Consider the following 9473-nt stretch of genomic DNA (forward strand, 5'->3'; position numbering starts at 1 on the left):
GCAAAATATGAGGACCTGATTCAGGATAATGCAGCCCAAGACAGCAGAACCGGAGAAAGAGCCCGGGAGACTTTGCTCCTTGGAGGTGACATTAGTGTCAATATACTGCCTCTATCCGCATGGGGTGAACACCTCCAAACCAACAATACTAGGATCATTTGAACCTGTTTAAAAATAATTTAAAAAAAAACATAGCTCTTATTCGAATATAAAATGAACATGTATTAAAATTTTTAGGCACATTTAAGAGAAAGATTAAATTAGATCATAAAGAGTAATGATTATTAATCAACCGGGAAGCTGAGCAGTTATAACTAGTTCAGAAGAGAATGCAAAGGGTGGTCATATTTATAGATTTGGAATATTGGAATGATGGCGCAAATTCAGGCAAACTGGTTTTTGGAGGGAGAGGACGGGAGGAAAATGATCATCTTTTGGTATAATTTGCATGTCTATAGGTAAAAATTACTTTGCATTGCTCAGTTAGCTACAATTTATAGAACTGTAAACTAGCTCAAAGACTCTGAAAGACCGTAATTAGGTAACCTGAAGGGTGTTTTCTGGACAAGCTGAAGGGACACCTCATTTTATTGCCTTTTGCTTTACTAGGCTTTGAGGATGCTGTGCTTTACGAATTGAAGGGTTGTGGCAACCTTGCATTGGGCAAGTCTATAGGTGCCATTTTTCCAAACAAATCTGTTTACTCCATATCTCTGCATCACATTTTGGTAGTAATTCTTGCAATATTTCAAAATTTCATTATGATATTTGTTATGGTGATCTGTGATTAGCGATCTTTGGTGCTACTATTGCAATTGTTTTGGGTCTCCATGAACTGTGCCCATAAAAATGGGAAACTTCATCAGTAAGTTGTATGTGTCCTGCTTCTCCACTGACAAGCTGTTCCCCCATCTCTGCCCCTTTCCTCATGCCTCCCCTATTCCCTGAGACACAATAATATTGAAATTAGGCCAATTAGTAACCTTACAATGGCCTCTAAGTGCTCTAGTGAAAGGAAGAGTTACACATCTCTCACTTTAAATCAAAGCTAGAAATGATTAAGCTGAGTGAGGACAGCATGTCAAAAGCCAGGATGGGCCAGAACTAGACAATAAACAGTTAACCAATTTGCGGATGCAAAGGGAAAAGTTCTCAAAGGAAATTAAAAGTGCTGCTTCAGTGAATACGCAAATTGACAAGAAAGCAAAACAGCTTTATGCGGATATGGAGAAAGCTTTAGTGGTCTGGATAGAGGAGCAAATCAGCTACGACATTTCCTTTAGCCAAAGACTAATCCAGAACAAAGCCCTAACTCTCTCCAATTCTATGAAGGTGGAGAGAGGTGAAGAAGCTGAGGAAGGTTTGAAGCTAGCAGAGGCTGGTTCATGAGGTTTCAGAAAATAAGTTGTCTCCATGATATAAAAGTGCAAGATGAAGCAGCAATTACTGACATAGAAGCTGCAGCAAGTTTCCCAGAAGTTTAGCTTAGATAATTAATGAAGGTGGCTATACACTAAACAACAGATTTTCAATGTAGATGAAACAGCCTCCTATTGGAAGAAGATGTCATCAGGGAATTTCATAGCTGGAGATAAGTCAATGTCTCGCTTCAAAGCTTTAAAGCACAAGCTGCCTCTCTTTTAGGGGCTGATGCAACTGGTGACTTGACGTTGAAGCCAGTGTTCATTTACCATTCTGAAAGTCCTAGAGCCTTTAAGAATTATGCTAAAACTACTCTGCCTGTACTCTATAAATGGAACAACAAAGCCTAGATGACAGTGTATCTATTTACAACATGGTTCAGTGAATATTTTAAGCCTACTGTTGAGACCTACTGCTCACGAAAAAAGACTTTCAAAATATTACTGCTCATTGACAATGCACCTGGTCACCCAAGAGCTCTGATGGAGATGTATGAGATTAATGTTGTTTCATGCCTGCTAACAGAACGTCCACTCTGTAGCCCATGGACCAAGGAGTAACTTCTACGTTCAAGTCTTATCAGTATGTAAGAGACATATTTCATGAGGCTATAGCTACCACAAGTAGTGATTCCTCTGATGGATCTGGGCAAAGTAAATTGAAAGCCTTCTGGAAAGGGTTCCCCTTTCTAGATGCCATTAATATTCATGATTCATAGAAAGAGGTAGAAATGTAAACATTAACAGGAGTTTGGAAAAGGTTGATTCCAGTCCTCATGGATGACTTTGAGCAGGAAGACTTCACTGGAGGAAGTAATTGCAGATGTGGTAGAAACAGCAAGAGAACTAGAATTAAAAGTGGAGCTTGAAGACGTGACTGAATCACTGCAATCTTATGATAAAACTTTAACAGATGAGGAGTTGCTTCTTGAGAAAAAAAAAAAAGGTTTCTTAAGATAGAATCTACTCGTGGTGAAGATGGTGTGAAGATTGCTAAAATGACAACATAGGATTTATAGTATTATATAAACTTAGTTGCTAAAGCAGTGATGAAACTGATCAGGACCCTGCGGCGGGGTCTTCCCAGAGACAGACCCCACCCCTTCCTTGTGTCCTCTACCTATGGTAGGCCTTCCCCAAGTTCCAAAAAACAAATTTAATCAGAGAAGTGAGAAAATACCGAAACAAAGGAAAGCAGTCAAGCAAGACAAAAGAATAGTAGTTTAGCCATAGAACAAAGGGAAGGACCTTTAGTTCCTCCTCAAGGTTATAGACCCTTGAGCATACCCTTGAGTTGTTTTGCAGATCCTAAAACCTCCACCAAGTAGAAAAAGTTAACTGTATGCTGACCATCAGAATGTAGACCCCAGGCCACTTAGAACCAGAAGGTTGATAATAGAGGTTCCAGAAACATCACCCTGTTCCCTCACCACCAAACCAATCAGAAGAGTGTACACAGATGGTCATGTACCCTGTCCGTCTCCATCATCTTGCCTTTAAAAACCCTTCCCTGAAAACCACTGAGGAGTTTGGTCTTTTGAGCACGATCTGCCCATCCTTCTTGCCTGGCCCTGCAATAAGCTCTGACCTTTCCTTCGCCACAATCCGGTGTCAGTAGATCGACTTAACTGCGTATAGGGTGAGCACCCCCAAGTTTGCTTCAGTAGCAGTGGTAAGGATTGACTCCAGTTTTGAAAGAAGTTCCACTGGAGGTAAAAATGCTATTGAAAAGCATTCTATGCCACAAAGAAATTGCTTGTGAAGGGAAAGTCAATTGATTAGGCAAACTTCCTTGCTCTCTCTTTTTTTTTTTTTCTTGCTCTCTTTTTTTAAGAAACCACCACAGCCAGCTTCAGCAACTGCCACTCTGATCAGATCAGTCATCAGCCATCATCATCCACCAGCAGCAAAACACCACTGGCAAAAAGATGATGACTCATTGAAGGCTCAGATGACAGCACTTTTTAGTAATAAAGAATTTTTAAATTAAGGTATGTACATTGGGTTTTAGAGGTAATACTGCTGCATACTTTAATAGACTATAGTATAGTTATAGTAAACGTAACTTTCATATGTGCTGGGAAACCAAGTAATTCATGTGACTTGCATCATTGCTATAATCCTTCTAAGGCAGGGGTCTGGAACTGAACCCAGACAAGCTCCTGGGGATGCCTGTGTTTTTTCCCTCCATGAAGTGAAGTGAAGTGAAGTCATTCAGTTGTGTGACCCCTCTTTGTGACCCCATGGATTGTAGCCCGCCAGGCTTCTCTGTCCATGGGATTTTCCAGGCCAGAATACTGGAGTGGGTTGCCACACCCTCCTCCAGGGGATCTTTCCAACCCAGGGATCGAACCCAGGTCCCCCGCATTTCAGCCGGATTCTTTACCAGCTGAGTCACAAGGGACGCATCCTGTTAAATTTCTTTTTTTTTCCTCTCTCTCTAGTTGAGGGTTATTGGTGATTTATGTATACCACTTCTCTGTGCACAGTGACAAGTTAAGTAATCCTAAATAAATATTAAAGGCTTAAATAGTAAGGATTGCAGGACAAATAAAATACAATTGTATCTCAGCTTTTAAACAAAATTGAAGGTGACACTTGAGATTTGTTCTCTGCGTGTAGTTCTGCCCCCTCCCCCATTCTCATCAACCCGCCTACTGTCCCTTTCAATGGTACTGTTACCAGGTCTTTAAAAAACAACTTCACTGTGGTTTATGGGAATCCCTAATTTACAACAGGCAGGCTGACCCAGATGATAAATTACAGGAACAAGAAAAGTAGCTTAGGTCCACACTCTTAAATGGGGAAATGACAATGGGAAATTCACATCACAAAGAGAGTAAGAGTAAGTTTTTTGGGGGGAGCTGGAATGAGGGTGAGGCCTTAATTGGGGTGAAGACTAGGAAAATCCATCCATCATACATCCTTCTCCATCCATCCTTCATCCTTCTCCATCCATCCTTCAAACAGGACTTTTTACTGCTAAGCAAATGTGCTGGTTACCGTGTTAGGCAACTAGGGATACATGAATAAATAAAACACATTTCTTGTCCTGTAGTTGCTTACATTTTAAAGAGAGGTATTCCCTGTTCCAACAAGATGGAGAAAATCATTACATTTCCTCCAGCTGACACGGGTCTGGAGGTAAGATTTCGGAAACTCTATGACGTGGTGGCCCTCTAAGGTATTTAGGGGCTTGGGGGGATTTTTCCTTGCTGGTCCTGCTCCCCACCCCCAACCCTGCCACATACACAATGGGGACTTAACTACTAATCGTTGGAACGATAATTAATTAGTGCTAAGTCACTTCGGTTGTGTCAACTCTTTGCCATCATATGGACTGTAGCCCACCAGGCTCTTCTGTCCATGGGGATTCTCCAGGCAAGGATACTGGAGTGGGTTACTGTGCCCTCTTCCAGGGGGTCTTCCCAACCCAGGGATCAAAACTGTCTCCTGCAACTCCTGCATTACAGGCAGATTCTTTATTGCTGAGCCACCAGGGAAGACTAAATTCATAATAGTAACTAGTTATTAATAATTCATTATTTTATTATGTTACAATAAAATTTTTATTGTTACTTCATAAATAAATGTATTGATATACTACAATAATGAATTATTTCATTTTATTAATAAATGTATTTGTTCACTCCAATAATTAAGATGAATTAAAAGTAATGCAATCAATTACTAATAAAGTTTCATAATGATTAATAATTTGCAAATGTGCTGCAACCACTCAAGAACTGCTGTGGGGAATGTTCGCTGGTTCTTTCCACCCTTTGGCCTCAGGATGCTGGCCACCAACCACTATTGGTTCTTGAACTCTCTTACTTTCTCAATTTCAAAAAGTCCTGCCTGGCAAACTGAGGGTTTGTCAGTTTGTCCCTTCTGTGGGTTTGTGACATTTTGGAAGGTACTTTCTGGCCTTGCTGCCAGCCTAGAGGAAAGATTGCAAAGAAGCTTGGTGAACCCGGGATGCTCTGGAAACAATCTGGCTTTCCAGACTCCAGCACCATCCAAGGAGTTTTCCTCTGGGATGTGGAACCACACAGGGTGGATGCTGAACAGAGTGCCGCCCTGTACAAGGCGACGGAGAACTCAAACCAGTTCATGAAGACCCTTGATTAATGGATGAATAGATAAGCGTCTGGGCTTCCCAAGTGAGGCAGTGGTAAAGAATTTGCCTGCCAATGCAGGAGATGTAGGAGACGTGGGCTCGATCCCTGGGTTCAGAAGATCCCCTGGTGAAGGGAATGGCCACCCACTCCGGTATTCTCACCTGGAGAATCCCGTGAACAGAGGAGCCTGGCAGGCTACAGATAGTCCATGAGGTCACAAAGAGTTGGACACGACTGAGCGACTAAGCAAGCACACAGATAAGCAGCAGGGTTATTAAGGGAAGTCAGGGAAGTTCCAGGTACACCTCAGGCCTTCCAGGACAGGGTCATAGAAAGCAGACCCTGGACTCTCCCTCGCACTTTCCCTCGAGGTCGTGGTTGGAATCCTGAGCTAGTGGCCTTTGGTCTGATCTGCAGTGACATTTCTGATCTTCTTAAGAACATCATACTAGAAAAGGTCATGCTAGAGCACCCAGAAGAGCAGGTGAGCTATCTCCAGGGACAGAATCTGCCCTGAACACAGCCCCAGACTGGGGCTCAAACTCGAGCACGCCACGTCACGGGTACCTACACCTGCTCACTGCAGACTTTCAGGGTGTGTCACATTGATGGTGATGATGTCTGTGGCGGCGGTAGTAACCACACGGATCTCCTTTGCCCCCAATAGTTGGGGAGGAACAGAGTCATCAAGGTGGTCAGTTTCTAAATGGGTGATCCAGGAAACTTCCCTTGCCTCCAAGTAGAGCGAGGTTTCCGGAAGCTGGCCTTCACCAGCCCCACTCTCACGCCTCAAGACGTGTGGTGTTGTTAGGGGCCTTCCAAGAGCCAGGCCTCCTGGGGCTTTCAGCATAACTTCCCCAGGAACAGGGATGGTTTAGGTTCAGAGCCCAAGGACTCCCATCACCCTCTCCCCTTTCTCCATCCATCTCTCCTTCCTTCCTCCTTCTTCCTCTCCATTCTTCCTTCTTTCTGCTGCCCTGGCTTTCGGGGGCAAGTCTTCCCGCTGTGGCTCGGGTGACTCTGCCAGATTTCCTTCACATCCCGGAGGGAAGACGAGTCAGTGAGCTCCGAGTCTGTCCCTTTTCCTCCAGCTCCTGCTAGAGCAGAACCCACAGCGCTGGGGAGGACACCCAGACTGTGGGAACCCTAGCACTGATGGGAAAGAGAGGGGCTTTCGGGGCTCTCACTTTCCTGTCCGTTAAGAGTCATCATTCTCAACCAAGGTTTGAGGCCCAAACTGGGGCCTGATTCAGTGATGGAAACCCCAGGTTTCAAGGCTCCGGTGGTGCAATACGGGGCAAGATTGCGGACAGGAAGTGGTGTGGCTGCATGGTGAGAAGGAAGGACTTCCTCCCTCGCTGACACTTTCTATTCTGAAGGCGCCTTTCTTAGCCTGCTTCCCTTCCTTTCAGCCCGACAAAGAGCCACTCGCAGATTTAATTCACACGCAGGGCTCAGCGTCTGGCACACGCAGCAGGGTGAACATAACCAATCAAACCCAGTCTCCAGAACAGGTCTACCTCCCCTGTCCCTCTTGGACTAATTTATACAGATTTTCTGCCTTTTCAGAGTAGGAGGCGGAGAGCTGAGACAGCCCCTAATGTTACTGGGATCTTGGCAGAGACGATCTTAGCAACCAGATGACTTAGCAACTTGACGACTCTTTGGTTTTCAGAATGCTCGTCACATCTCCAATTATCTTGGAGGGAACTTGGCCCCGTCACTGTTGACTCACTACCCTGGGCTACCCTAGTTTTTGGTTCCCTAACTCCAAATTGACTGTTGGCATCAAACATGGGTGCCTAACCCTCCTCAAATGTTTGCTCAAACTCAGTGAGCACCCAGCTTAGGGAGGAAGCCCCAGAGTTCATCAGATAATCTGAATAAAGTTCTTAATAAGCAGATAAGGCAGCTGGCACATTGGAGCCAAGTGGCCGGATCGGGGTAGTGGGGTAATTAGGAGACATAACCGAAGGACTTGGAGGAATCAAATATGATGTATAGGTTTCCGACCAGGTGGATGTTGGAGCCTTTAACAGACAGTTAAAAACAGACTGAGAAGCATATTTGAAGAGAAGATGATGAGACCAAGAGTGCAGCTTTGAACATGTTGAGGGGGAAACGCTTGTGAGAGGTCCTCTCAGAGACACAGGACAGGCAATTGAGCACACAGGTCTGCCCTCCGAAGAGACAGCTGGGCTGTGGGTACCGATGTGGGAGTTGTCAGTATAGAGACAGGTGGTGATCGAGGCTCCAAGAAGAGGAGACCCCTTTATACTGACAACCAGCACAGAAGCTGGTATCGCAGGCCATTAGGAAGTAAAGGAAGATAAAGCCTGGGACATGCCCATTAGATTTGGCACAAAAGGAGCCTTCTGGGGACCTTTAAGGGGGCAGTTTCAGTGAGGTTTGGGGAGCAAAAGCTGGGTCTTTTTATGGCAGAGACTGCAGATATTCACCTAAACCTGTTCCTCCAGCTCCCAAGAACATGGCTGAATTTCATTTCCCAACCTCCCCTGCGGCTGAGTGAGGCCTGAGATCTGGCCCGTGAACTGTGGGTAGGAAAGGATGCCCTCTCATCTCCAGGATACAGCCCTTCCCCACTGTCCACCCTGGACCCTTCCTCCAAGTCTCCCAGTCAGGGGAGAGGACCTGAGGGACCCCAAGGCCTCGGGGGCACAGGGCACCTACATGGAAGGAGACTGGGCCTTGGGTTGTTACATGGAGCCAGGGGGCTCTGGCCAGTGGGGCTGGCAGGCTCAGACACCCCCAGGTCAGCAGTGGAGTGGGTGATCAGCCAGCTGGACAGCAGTGACCGGAGCAGATCAGGATTCAGGACAGCTAGAGAGGTCTGCAAGCTGGAGCTTGGAAGTACTGCAGGGGCCAGGTGAGCCCCAGCCAGACGGTAAAATGCTCCCTTCAGGAATGCGCTGGAGTTGAAAGACAGCTGCGGCAAAATGCCTGCGGGTACAAGATGCACACTCCGTGTGTCCTGCTCTCAGCTACATTGGCCCCTGGGACCCTGGCTCTGAGTCCGTCCTTTGCAGAAGGGCCGCTCACCGGGACGGGGCAGCCTGGTGAGGTGCTGACAGATGGTGACACCACACTTAGCCACTGGCTCGGCAGGACCCTGCCCGGAATCACCGCCTTGTGGCACGACAGCAGCCTGATTGTCAGTTAGACTGGATCCGTGGTCAGGTCCACCGGGGTCACAGCCTGGCTCTGCTTCGCACCCACGGGTGACCGTGAGCAATCCCCTCCCCTTGCCACACCCCTCATCTGCAAAGTGAAGGGATAAGGCTGGATGATTTCAAAGTCTCCTGTGCTGGGAATTCCCTGGCGGTCCAGTTGTTAGGACTCTGTGCTTTTGCTGCCGAGAGCCCAGGTTCAATCCCTGCTCAGGGAACTAAGATCCCACAAGCTGTGAGGCTAGGTAATGCCACCACCCCCTTGAAACAGCAGCATTCAGGATGCTTTGACCTGGTCCTGCCAGTAGGCATGTGCTATGTGCTAAGTTTCTTCAGTCGTGTTCAACCCCATGAGACTGCAGCCCGCCAGGCGCCTCTGTCCATGGGATTCTCCAGGCAAGAATACTGGAGTGGATTGCCATGCCCTCCTCCAGGGGGTCTTCCTGACTTAGGAATCAAACCCGCATCTCTTACGACTAACCTGCTTTGGCAGGCGGGTTCTTTACCACTAGCGCCAACTGAGAAGCCAGCAGGCACAGGCCCTGTTATCTAACAGCAGCCTTTCAGCACCTCTGAGCAGGCAAACCTTGCCACCATCAGCCTGTGTGAGTCACAAGACAGAGGCAAGACTCCAGCAAGCAGGAGAAGAAAAGGAGAAGAAAAAGAGGCTTGTGGGGAGCAGCCAAATGGGATCCTGGTATGAAAGCAACTATTTCTTCATCCCTGGAAGAGCTGCTTTCTAT

The 9473-nt window shown here is 46.4% G+C and overlaps 1 pseudogene; it reads left to right on the forward strand.

Moving 5' to 3' along the window:
• The first annotated feature begins 989 nt into the window (after positions 1–989).
• On the forward strand, positions 990–3353 carry LOC104998098 (annotated as a pseudogene).
• Positions 3354–9473: the final 6120 nt, after the last annotated feature.

This window comes from Bison bison, unplaced genomic scaffold (genome assembly GCF_000754665.1).
Source record: "Bison bison bison isolate TAMUID 2011002044 unplaced genomic scaffold, Bison_UMD1.0 scf7180017864322, whole genome shotgun sequence".
In the NCBI taxonomy this organism is placed as follows: domain Eukaryota; kingdom Metazoa; phylum Chordata; class Mammalia; order Artiodactyla; family Bovidae; genus Bison; species Bison bison.